Raw genomic sequence first — 13844 nt, forward strand, 5'->3', positions numbered from 1 at the left:
TCACCATTCATCGTAAGTGAGAGTAGGGCAGAAAGCGAGGGGATGAAGGAGCATTACTAGCAGGGTGCGGATGGATGCTAAACAGAACAATCCAGTACATCTACATGTTTGACAAAATAAACAGATGGGAACTGACCACTCTTCAAAGTGGATGAGGGGCATGTTAATGAAATCTAAATATGTATAGGAACTTAAATTGTTAGGAGAGGACTGAAAGGGGAAGGAGGCTGTTTCTTTCACTGGGGTGATGAACAAGTGCTGGAGGAATTGTAAAACACCAGAGTAATTAGTGTGATGAATATTTTCTGGAGGAATTGAAAAACAATCTCTTATAATACTTCATCGATGGAATTTTGTATTTCCTCTGGGAAAAAATTTACTAACAGCTCTGGAACAACCTCTGGCACTTGCCAGAATGGGATTTCATACCCTTTCTAAATGTATTTGTGTATTTGTACCAACATGTTTCTATCTGTGCTCCTCTTCTACCTAAATGTTGTCATCTTTCTTTATCTGGCTAGAACTTCTTTTCCTAGATACTATAGAAATCTCATGAAGCTAGACCCAGTACAAAAAGTGGAACACATTCTGGCCCTGATTGAATAACATTTAATGCAATGCAGCGCAGCAACACAACTTGCTGTGCTGCTCTGCATCAAATGGAAAGAGCAGGAATGTGCCATATTTACTAAGATACGGTGCATTCCTGCCCTCTCTCTGTAGTGGTGCTCTGAGTGCTGGCTAGAGCCAACGTAGGCACACTTGCACCATTGTGCAAGCGTGCCTGCAAGGCAGGCAGTATTGTTTTTAATGCAGAAAAGGACGCCTTCCTGCACAAAAACAATTGTTAGGGGTATTTTCATCTTTCTACATGTGCTGAATATTGCTGCTTGGAGCCACAGCAGACACACATGCTCCTTGGTGCAAGGGTGCCTGCATTACAGACAAGGTTGTTTTTGTACAGTAAGGGACACCTTCCTGCATTAAAACAAACCTTAAGGGTTATTAGAAACGGGGTGTCTATTTGGCAATAGTTTGCACCTTGTCACAGTAGGGACACTCACTCTAGTCAGGGTAATGGAGTCATACAGCTAGGATAACCCCTGCTCACCCTCTTTATAGCTTTGCAAAATAATTCACTACTTTTGTCTATACAGAGTGTAGACTTGTATGTTTCCACCTCAAGAAAAGGATTCTGAGCCAAATATCAAGTGTAAAGAGTAAATTGCAAGTGTAAATGTACTACAAGCAACTTTTCACATACAGGCAGAGTTCCCAGCCAATGTGGCAGCGATTACCCTGTAGTAGAGTATAGAAAACATTATAGAAGCATATTAAATGTAGTAAAAAAGTAAAAATATGTGTATGTAAAATATATATGTAAATTGATTGTATATATGCATTTTAAATGTAGAACAAAATAAAATGAAACAGCGCTATTAACTTAATATTCAATGTAAATATTTAATGTAAACATGTCAAATTAAAGTCAAGTTATTAATTCAACCTTTATTTAAAAAATCCCATCTAAAGTAAAATATTTATATTTATTCATTATATTAATATACATTACCAAAAATAAAGTACAGAAATACTTACAAAAAATGAAAGCTAGGACTACCAAAATAATATTTATTTATGTATATTTCTTAACATTAAATTACATTACATATTTAATAAAATGTCAAAATAAATACATTTATTGTAACATTATTTCCTATGGAGATTTATATTAAGTGCTTATATCCATTATTTTCTGTTGGACGTGGTTGCCTGTTACCAGTGGTTTGCCGTGTGTAGTACTAGACTGACTACACGTCTGAGCAGAAGTGCATTTATGACTGTTTTGGGACCTTTATGGCAGTAGTAAGTTTAGAAGTACGATTTGTGTATATCAATGGGCTATCCCTATTGTGGGTGTATGTCCGCCCCTCCCTTAACTACTCCTTACTCCTCTGTAATCACCTCGTATTTGATACTAAGTATTCCCCATTTTCCAGTCTTTTTTCCGGTCCTTCCCACATTTACTACTAAGGGGCTGTTTACGATCTCGTCCTGAAAGCATTTCAACCGATTCGGTTCCCAAATGCTTTCCCCTTTACTTGGATCGCGGGAGCCTGGCCGAATGATTTGGATGCATCCAAATGCGTCCAGATATGATCTGGTTGGACTCCCATTGACTTCAAGGGAGCCTGTGTTCCGAACGAGAACACAGGCTCCTACTGGAGAAAGGGGTGGTTGGGGAAAATTGTGAAATCTGTGGCGGCCTGTCACACTGTGCATAGTAGGGAAGAGGGGACCCATGAGCACCCCGAAGGGCCCGATTCAGAGTGCCCCAGGTGAAAGGGGCCTGGTACAGGCCCCAAAGAAAGATTCCAACTGCCATTTTGTTGTGGGCAGACCAATTCGGAATGGCTGCCCGAATCAGTCATCATAATCGTTCGCTCAGAAACCGTGTCCATAGAGTTGTATGAATCAGATCCGAAAGGCTCCACCTGTAAGAAAGCCTTTCGGAATTTATAGGGACAGCCCTAATGGTTTCCAGGCTTTGTAATCAGTCATTCTGAACTATGTATTTTTCGGTCGGAAACAAGGGCTCCGAATCGGATCTGGCAAAACTGAATCATATTCTAAGCCCTTCAGAACGACCTCGTAATCTGGCCCTAAGTAGAAAAATTACATATGTGAGGATCTCAACATAAAAAAGATAGGAAAGGTGGATAATTTTACTGGTAGGTTTGTGAATTGCATTTTGTAATAAGTAGTACTATCGTTTTACTACTTTTCGTGCTGCAAAATGCAGTTTCCGAATTATTTCATTTCTGACTTTTTAGCCATCTACTGATTCCATCTTTGCAATTTTGCTTTCATAGCTGTAGGTATTAGCTCATAAACGTCAGTAACAAAAGATGCTGTTGGTTACAAAACACAGGACCTGCAATAAAGACAACTACAATCAGCGGTGATAGTGGGATAATAAGGATGGTGTTTGCACCCCACAAAGGTAGTGCAAATTCGAAACTCCACTATACCTCCTGGATGGACATTGATCTTGAACTGAGCCTTGAAATCATCAATTCAACAACATATCAATGATAGTGAAGTAGATCTTGCACCACAGTAATGACTGAGAGGAGTACATTTGCAACCATCATTTTTTTAAACACATTTGTAACATTACAATCTCAAATTAAATTGGTTTAATCATACATTGATAATCACCTACATACAGCATAACTAAATATATTCGAGGCAGGTCAAACAGTAAATGCAAAGACGAGTTGTCAAAAGACAGAGTATGGATATGTAGAAACCTTTGTGTTCCCCTGAATGGAAACTCCCTGACCGGAGTGGACGAATAGGAGAATTTTGATGCAGCAGTTGTTGGCAAATATAATATCGCAAATAGAACCAAATGAAGGTTTCAATTAAAATAAGAAAAATTTACTTGCGCTAGAATTTGAAGATCATTGAGTCCCAGCAGAGGGAAAGGAGATGTTCACCTGAAAAGTTGGAGAGGAGCAAGTCTAACTAACTAAAGTCAGTTTTACACTTTTAAAACATGACATGATGTCTGAGAGATACATTGCACAGGTTCTCTCCAAATAAGAACCAATCAAAATTAAACATTCACAATGAGCAGGGGGTCAGCCAATTTAACACGCTTAGGGTAGCAAACCTCTCCAATCCCCACAACCTTTGGTGATATCAGGCAATGGGAGGACTCCTTCTCCTCTGGCTCTTTTCTTTCCCAGGTGCAGAAAGCTAACATTTAGCTAATTAAGTAGCAAAAAAAGTCTTCACATAAAGTTTCAATTTTAACATTTCGAGCCAACGAGATCACTGCTGATTTTGGTGCTTTGAACAAGTAAAAGATTATGCAGAGCAAACGAGAATGCACCATGTCATTAAAATGGAGTAGTTCATTCTGAGCCCTACCGTGACTCAATCTAAATGAATGTGATTATACTTTAACTATAGTTAATAAAATGGAAAATAACATCACTCAGTTTAATCGATCTAAATGTAAAATATCATATGCAGGTGAGCATGCAATGATTATATGTGTTACACATTTATAGGTCACTAAAGGCAAACGAAATATAGATACACTGTGTCCACATTATTCTCACAGTATTCCCCAAGTGTTCTATGACTTGCTACCCTGTGTTGTCTGGGGTCTCACCGTGGATGTGAAGCCTAAATTAAGCACTGTCAGGCAGTTATGATGGAATGAAGGAGGGAGAGGCACTGCAGTGAGCCTCTATACTGATTTTTTATTGTTTTTTGGTGTGATTAATACCACTTGTAAGTAAATAAAATAATACTGTTCTAAGAAAACTATTTTTTCATTTCACCAAAACAACTGTTAGTGTTAAAAATGACACCTAATAAAGAGACTCATAAACTAAGCACTGGAAGGATATTTCTCAGCCAATCAGAACAATGTGAGATGCCTCTTAGTGGGACAAAAAGAAGAATAAAGGGAGGGAGGTAGGGGGAAGCCATTGAATTGGGGTCAGGAAAGTAAGTTAGGCAAGCAAACCACCTATAATGAGCAAGGGGCGACCTACAGCCCACTCTAGCTATATTGGAAAATATGTCTGGCCAACAGACAGCTAAAGCTGATTGTCACTGAGGATAGCTGAGAGCTAACAACTGAAATTCAGTGGGGGAAAAAGGACAAGTTTATGAACAAGACAGGATCAAGAGGGTGCATGAGGCTGGGGGATTGGGGGATAGCTGCTGGGTGTGTGTGTAAGGGGTAGGAAGAAGCTCAATAGCGTGTGGGGCAGGTGAGTTAACAGAGATGGGACAAGGAATACTTGGTTACGGAGAATGCAGTGGTAAGGCAGGACGCAGGTCGGTGGTCATGCAGTTAGAAGAGGGACGAGGAATGTAAAAGGTGAAAGCAGGAATGAAGAATGTGCTTTGAGCTGTCTTCAAGAGGTGCTTTAAATGAGGTGGTCACATGGTGAAGGGATAAACTCACGGGGCGTGGTCCACCATGGGATTGGGATGATAAAGAAGGAGTGTGAAATCTGGGGTGGTCACTACAGTTTACTCCGTGATTTGATGTTGCCTGCACAGGTGGGTTATTAAGTAGAAATATATTTATATATCTGAGTGATAATTGACACTGCATTGTGTTTGCTGATGTTTCCTTGGTACCAATGCTAGCTCTGCTCTGGTTGACATTTCATGACTTGATTGGAGGTATTTAATAATACATGTAGATGAAGCTTGGTATGACCTAATGTCTACTGATGTCAGAGGCCTGTAAGGTTGGTGAATTACGGGTCAGATTACTACATTTTGCGACTCTATAATAGCGAATGTTACCAATTTGCTATTATAGTCAAGCAAAATGCAATTTATGTAGGTTTTTGCAAAAATGTTGCGAATTCTACATATTCCTTAATAGCGAATCACAAATTGCGATTCGCTATTAAGGAATGCCTTCACATTTATTTCTAGGGGCCCAGAGGCCCCTAGGAATAAATGGGAAGATATTTTCAAATTGCGAGTACCAAATAGGTACTCACAAATTGCGAATGCATTTTGAAGGCTGATAGGGGGGCCAAAAGGCCACCCTGATGCACCCCCCAAAAATGTAAGTGCGCACATGTGCACTTTCTAGGAATGTGTTAATTACCACCAACTAGAGGTTGGTGGTAATTTGCGATTCCTTAATGCCAATTCGGAATTTGTGGCAGCTTCAAGAAATGCATTTAGGGAATCGCAAATTGCGATTCCCGAACTGCATTCTCAATTTAGGTAATCGCAAATAATAAGTTGCATTACTCATATTGTCAATTACATAATGTTTGACACATTGCAAAGCACATTTTTGCAATTGCAAATGGGTGCAATCGCAAAGAGCGTTGATACATCTGGCCCTTTGTCTGTAACTTGATCTAGATTCTATGAGATCTGTCTACAGGCATTGTCTACAACATGAGACTGTGAGTTTTGTATGGCTTTTAAGTTGTCTTCATGCCTTTATCACATAGATCTTCATTAATAAAATATGATTTGGATTTGTTTAGAAAAAGCTCTGTGGGAAAAACGAAAGGAACTAGAATGTTAATTTGGAGTAATGTAATTAGGAGCTCCACCTTTTAAATGTGATATGTTAGACCAGTCACCCTTAGGGTGGTCTTTCCCCTAACTTTTTGCCTTACTTCTCCATTTTTGCTGGACTCTGCACTTCATCACTGCTAACCAGTGTGTGCCTGCTCCCCAAAACATGCTAACATTGGATTACACCAAATTGGCACATTTGATTCACTTGTAAGTCCCTAGTAAAGTGGTATTACATGTAACTAGGGACCGTAAATAAAAGATACTAGTGGGTCTGAAGCACAGATTGTACCACCCACTTAAGTGGCATTTTAAAAATGTCTAAGGCCTGCCATTGCAGCCTCTGTGTGGATTTTAAAATTGCCCTTTCGACCTGGCAAAATGTACCATTTGCCAGGCCTAAACCTTCCCTTTCAAATACATGTTAGCCAAATCATGGGTAGGACCTTCACAGCCCAAATGGAAGGATGCAGTATATTTAAAGAGTTAGATGTGTACTTTTAACTTTCACATGTCCTAGTAGTGAAAACTCCTTAAATTCATTTATCACCACTGCAAGGTCTACCGCTCTCATAGTATAAGATTAGGTTATCTTATTACGTTTAATAAGTGGTAACTTTCAATTGTCAGGAAGTAGAAATGTCGAGTTTCGTGTCTAAAGAATTGTAATTTAAAACCCTCTTAAATAATAAATGGGTTTTAGGTCTCAATTCTGAAAATGCCACTTTTACAAATATGGCGGTTTCTTGTCCTGATCATTTGTTGCCAGCACACTGTATCATTGGTCACATGACTAGGTGGAGCTGCCAATTGGTCTTTGTGTGGCGTTTCCAGACAGTGAGACAAAGGGGGAATAGGTATTGGCAGGAGGGGCCATCTCTGACTGATAGTGGGGCGAAGCTGGCACCTACCACACTTGCATATCACAAAGGCTCTGCCTGAACACACTCAAGGGTTTGCGTTAGACATTTGTACCCCCAGACAAGCTGGGGCTAGGGCAGGGAAGCAGGATATTCCAAACACCTCTCAGGTGAAAACTCCCCAAACTGTTTCCTACTTCAAAGCTGGAACCAATAATAAATATTTGACCCTCAGACCCAACCATTGAGTACAACTCTGGACTTGTGGATACTACAGAAGAAGGACTGCTATGCTGCTGTGCTGCCAGTAGGACTGCTTTTCTGCTGCCATATTACTTATTGCCCTGCTGCCCTAATTTTTGAGAAGGAAGACCACTCCTGCTCCCTTCAACCCAACCCACATTGATGTGACTCCAAGGGTAAGCTAGTTGACCCCTGTTCTGCGCCCCAGGGACATTACAAGCTCCAAATGCCTCCCTGCATCTGCCCAGCTGACCTTCTGCCTGGATCTGTAACTGGACATGCAAATGAGCCTGCCTGCGCCCTGCTGGCCACTGCTGGAGTGAGTTCCTGATTTCCAACAGGTGTCTCTCAGGTCCAGGACCCTTGGTGTGACATTAGTTGAGGCCCACCTTCAGGAAAATTAGAAATTCTGAAGTGTTGGATTCTTTGTGACCGCAAACGGGCCCGTTCATGCCAAGATCGTGATGCCCACGCAGACTGCCAATGCAAATCTCAGATGATTTACCTTTATTTGGTGTTGAGAAACTAAGGAGTCCATCTGCTCCCAGAGAGCAATGTCTCCTGACTGGTCTGTTTGGATGGAACTGAAATGGCTAGTCGTCTAGAAGTTTCTTTCATGCATTAACTATGTTTCCTTTAGAATAGTTTTAGCACACTCTGTTTTGACATTGCGGAGAGAAGACTTCTTCATACCTCTGCTGGTTACCCTGTCTGAGCATTAGCCTTCTTTCTAATGGCTTCATGTAAAGATTGGTGATCATCATCCCCTCCTGAGACAAAATATCCAATCAGTAGAACTAGAGAAATAGAATTTTACAGTCTTATGTAAGAATTCGAAAGCGCCAACAGTGGCCAATGGTCGAGCGTAGGCAGAGTACAGGACCGAGTTCAGCCTGCTGGTATTTGCACCTTTGTGTTCTTGGTATTGAGATGTGAGGTCATGCGTTGAGCTGTGCCACCTGCATCGGTACCAGTGAAATTGCCAATCCAGAACTGCAAGGTGCTGGGATGGGAGGTCCTACATCAGGCTGCATCGCACTAGGCTGGTTCTAGTGGAGCTGCTGATCAGGAGCTGCAAGGTGTGGTGATGCGAGGTCTTGCACTGAGCCATATTGCTCTTCGCTTATTCCAGTGAAGCCGCTTCTCAGGAGCTGTGCCAGACTGCGTTGTGCTGCGTCAGTTCCAGTGAAAACTTCAGTTGCACCAGGAAGAGTACACTCCAACTCTGTCCAACGGTCCAGGGTCTGAAAGACAGCACTTGGTGGATCAGGAATCACACCCACATAGGCCAACATAGGAGACCAGGTCAGGTACACTTGGGTATGGTCTGCTGGAAAGCAGAAGAGGGCTCTAGAAACTTGGTGTGTCCCTATAGCTCATGCAAGAGGTCAGACAGCTGAACCGTGGAGTTACTCTTGGTAGCCTGGCAAAAAGGCAAGCAGGTCAAATCTTCCTTCTTGAAAGCAAAGCAGTCCTTTTAGGTGAAGGGCAGTCCTTCTGGAATCAGGGTGGTCCTTCTGAATCGTCCACAGGTCCAGAAGTGTTCTGATGATGCGTTCTGAAGGTTCTCTTTTTTTATGCCTTATGCCTTATGCCCTTTTTGTGGATGGCGGAATTCCTTGACCTACTCACATAACTAGTTCTGGTCTGTTCTTTCACTTATCCATGGTCCTAGCTCCAAACTTTCCAGGGTGATAAAAGGCAGGGCAGGCCTAGTGTCAAGGGGGCAAGGTCCTTTGAAATGCATTCAGAGAATGGTACAGTTCTTCTCCAGCCTTTTGCCAAGGTGACCCTATCCCAGCTACACCCAGGTCCCATTGTTCCCCATATGGGCCGAATACACAGTTTTGATGGGGGAATCATTAACAGGCTCTGGCAGCTGGAAACTCTTAGAAATGTCTCATAAACTTTGGGGAGGAAAAATCAAACGTTCTAGAAGTGGCATTTTCAAAATTAAAATCTAATATCTGACTTTACCATTTAAGATGATTTTTTTATTACAATTCACTTTGGTGTAATCAGTATATATGTTTATCTGCTCCCACTGTGAAATTAGCACTAATTGTCTACCCGCTCCCAAACTGAAGTTAGTGCTTATTAAATGTCCGAAAGAACACAGTGTTAGTCAATGGGAGAGATGGCTCGTACAACAGTGAAAAAAGTTTTTCACTGAATGAATGAATGAAAAAAATGTATTGCACAGTTACTTGAAACCATTTGCATTATAACAAAAGCATTAAAATCAAAGCGTTAAAAAGAATTCGCCTGAGATGCTAACCAATTTCATTCCAGGGAAAATACAATTAAGGTTAAAAAGCAAATAGTTGTATATAAAACATAATGACGGAAATTATTATGTCATTTTTAAAGTATGCCTTGATCCGACCACAGCAAGTATATTTTCTTGCAGTTGCCGAGATATATTCTTCAACAAGTCTAGAATGCACATCCTCCATGTATCTCCTGATTCTAGCCAAGTCGGTTGATAGAATGCAAGAAAATAGAACTGCGACTGCTTCTTTCACTGTCCGAACTCCTTTGCGTAGCCATATTGGCTTTAAAAGCTTCTGACAAAACTGTAACAGGCCGGGGCAGAAGCACATCAGGTGTAGCAATGATTCTGTTTTTAAATTGAAGATTCTACAGCTGATTTTATGATCAAGGGATCTCCACCCGGGATTCAGTTCTTTGATTGGGAGGGGCATTGGTCGTCCCACTGAATAATTTTTAGGGCCTTCCTCCCCAAAGCTTGGTGAAGCTAAGGCTGGGTTTTGTGCTCTATATATGTTGCAATCAGCCCAGATTTACCTCCTCCAGTTTCAAAAAGTAAATTTTTCGTGACAATTAATAGCTTTCTTTGTTGATTGCATTTTTGATAGCCGGGTAGTTTATGACCTCTTGCCCCCAATTCTATGTTACCAAGTCTAACATTTCCGCTGCTTCATGCATGTAGACTTGCCATGGGTTGGTTAGCCCTCCGTAGATGGATTTTAGCATGCTCTACAAGCTTGCATCCAGAACTTTCAGTACTTGGTAATAGTATTTTGCGTGCACACCCAAACATTCTTTGTTCTGTTGCACCAGGCCAAACTCCAGGCAAATTCAGCTATTGCGTGTGTATTTTGGTGCATTGAATATGCATTTGTATGCCTGGCATTGCGTTTTTTCCATCATTGTGTCCATTTTGCCTGGGAATGCCTGCTGTGCATACCCCGCAATTGCCCGTATTTTAGATTGTAACACCTTTCTAATTGGAAGGATCGTTGGACTTTGCATTTTCTCATGTAATTTGGATAGGGCGTAGATTGTCGACTGTACTTTCGATTTCATTTTATGTAGATGCAAGGTTGCTTTGCCTGACTTGCTCAGCCAGCACCCAAGATAATTGTATGACTTCGAAACTGCGGTTATCTCTTAACCCACATGTCATTTGAGAATTTGTTTTTAGTGCAACGCCCAAAGATCATTACTTTGATCTTGTCTGAGTTTATTGTTAATTAATTGATATGGTTCGAAGTGTTTAAATCATCTAATATCCTTTGTAGCCGAGTTTTGTATGATCCATCACCACTAGATCATCCTCATCTTGTAAAATGTGGAGTTTATTAGCTCCAATTTTGGGGACTGCAAGGTTAGCATTATGAAGCATCTTGCCCAGGTCTGCTGTATATAAGTTGAAAAGTGTTGGGGCTAGTACGCATCCCAACAAAAACACTTTTTTGTTGTGGTGTTGTTTGTAAATTTTACTTTGATCAGCGTGTTAACAAATACCGAGTTAATGGCTTTGAGGAAACCTGATGGAATTTGCCAGTTGCGCAATTCAGTCCAGAGCTTGGATCAAGGCACCCCGTCGAAGGCTGCTGAGTAGTCTACGAAACAGGCAAAGTCTGTTTTTTTGATTTTGACGTTGGCTTGCTGGCTTAAATATGGGTCTACAGATATAATATCGATTCAAAAATATAGAATAGCACAAATATCGAAGTAAAAACATAGAATGGACAAAATATCGAAGGGACAGAATATAGTGGTGAAAAATATCGTTTTGAAGGTAAGTAATGTAATATCGATTTTTAAAATATAGAAAGTTAAAATATCGAAGTATATAATATAGTTATTAAGATATATCGAATTTGTAATAATATTGAATTTTTTAAAGTGTTTTTTTATGTTATGTTATTCAATTTTTGCATAATTTAATTCTGTAGCGGGTTGTGGGTTTATAGGGGAAAAGGTGGGAAGTAATTTAATTGTAATTAATTAAATATGTTAATTTATTTATTGGTATTTATTTTTAAATAATTGGTAATTAATTTTTAATTGGTAAATAACTAATTTTTAATTGTTAATTCATTCTTATTAATTGATTAATTGATAATTATGTTAATCTACTTATTATATTTTCCGTAGTGGGTTGTGGGTTTATAGGGAAATACGGTGGGAAGTAATTTAATTGTAATTAATTAAATATGTTAATTTATTTATTTATTGGTATTTATTTTGAATTAATTGTTAATTAATTCATAATTTGTGATTAATCAATTTTTAATTGGTAATTGATTTTTAATTGGTAATTTATTTTTATAAATTGATAATTATGTTAATGTTATTAATTTATTTTCTGTAGTGGGTTGTGTGTTTATTGGGGAATAGGGTGGGAAGTAAATTAATTGCAATTAAATAAATGATTTTATTTATTATTGGTATTGCTTTTTAATTTATTGTTAATTTATTGTTAATTGGTAATTAATTTGTATTAATATGCAATTCATTTTAATAACTAATATTTATTTGTATTTTTAATTGATTAATTATTACATCATTTTAATTTTAATTTTTTATTGGTATTGATATTTAACGTATTTGTATTATTATATTAAATCTTTACTTTCCCTGTTAAACTCACTAGAGTGGGAATAGTAATTTTTACCCCTATGCTATCCAAAGCGTTCCCTACTGTTGCACTCTCTGGAGTGGGAATAGTAATTTTTACCCCTACGCTATCCAACGCTTTCCCTTCTGTTGCACCCTCTGGAGTGGGAATAGTAATTTTTACCCCTACGCTATCCAACGCTTTCCCCACTGTTGCACTCTCTGGAGTGGGAATAGTAATTTTTACCCTCCGGTTATCCAACGCTTTCCCTACTATTGCACTCTCTGGAGTGGGAATAGTAATTTTTACCCCTACACTATCCAATGCTTTCCCTACTATTGCACCCTCTGGAGTGGGTATAGTAATTTTTACCCATAGGCTATCCAACGCTTTCCCTACTGTTGCACTCTCTGGAGTGGGAATAGTAATTTTTACCCCTACTCTACCCAACGCTTTCCCTACTGTTGCACTCTCTGGAGTGGGAATAGTCAATTTTACCCCTACGCTATCCAACGCTTTCCATACTGTTGCACTCTCTGGAGTGGGAATAGTAATTTTTACCCCTACGCTATCCAACGCTTTCCCTACTGTTGCACTCACTGGAGTGGGAATAATAATGTTTACCCCTACGCTATCCAACGCTTTCCCTACTGTTGCACTCACTGGAGTGGGAATAGCAATTTTTACCCCTACACTATCCAACGCTTTCCCTTCTGTTGCACTCACTGGAGTGGGAATAATAATTTTTACCCCTACGCTATCCAACGTCTACCCTACTGTTGCAGTTGATGGAGTGGTAATAGTACATTTTATCCTCCCGCTATCCTACAGTAAAAATATTGTATATTTTTAAATAATATTATGTTAATATATATATATATATATATATATATATATATATATATATATATATATATATATATATATATATATATTACCTACTGGCGGTCGCCAGTAGGTATATATAGTTAGGATTTTTTCCCTATGGGATTTTTGAAAATTCTATGTCTAATAACTTTGGCGTTTGTGGACGGAATTGGCTGAAATTTTCAGGAAAATGGCACATTTTGTTTCTGAGCAGCCCTTGAAAATTTGGGGGGGTTCGTCAAGGGGGGGCCGAGAAAAAAGGGGGGTCCCAAAACGTGTTTTTAACATTGAGTTTTCCATAGGGCGGTTGGCCTCACTTTTAGCCCGAAGGGCTGAATGGATTTGCACGAAACTTGGCAAAATTGTAGGGACTGGTAGCCCGATGTGCCTTTTGTAGGTCTCAATATATGTGCTTCAGTGGATTTTGAGAAATTAACGTTCAAAAAAAGATATATATCTGTAACAGCGGACCGGGCAGCGCTCCAGTTCGCGTACTTTTCGCGCAACGGAGCTTTGTGAAGCGAAGCTGATTGGTTCTCCGGCGTCTGTAAACATTCCAAACAGTCCGTAGCGGCCGCCATCTTGTCTCTCGGTAGGATCGAGAGACAAGAGGAGGCCAAACCGAAGGGGCAAATGACCATAAGGGGGCATAGTAGATTCTCGCTGACCCCCTAGGTTTGATGTGGAGGTTTTAAAAGGGCCCCGCGGGGCAAAAAAAAAATAAAATAATAATAATCGAACGGCTGAATGGATTTGGACGAAACTTGGCAAAATTGTAGGGACTGGTAGCCCGATGTGCCTTTGCTAGGTCTCAATATATGTGCTCCAGTGGATTTTGAGAAATTAACGTTCAAAAAAAGATATATATCTGTAACAGCGCTCCGCTTCGGAGCTTTGCGAAGCTGATTGGTTCTTCGGCG

Source organism: Lissotriton helveticus, chromosome 8, assembly GCF_964261635.1.
Source record: "Lissotriton helveticus chromosome 8, aLisHel1.1, whole genome shotgun sequence".
Classification (NCBI taxonomy): Eukaryota; Metazoa; Chordata; class Amphibia; order Caudata; family Salamandridae; genus Lissotriton; species Lissotriton helveticus.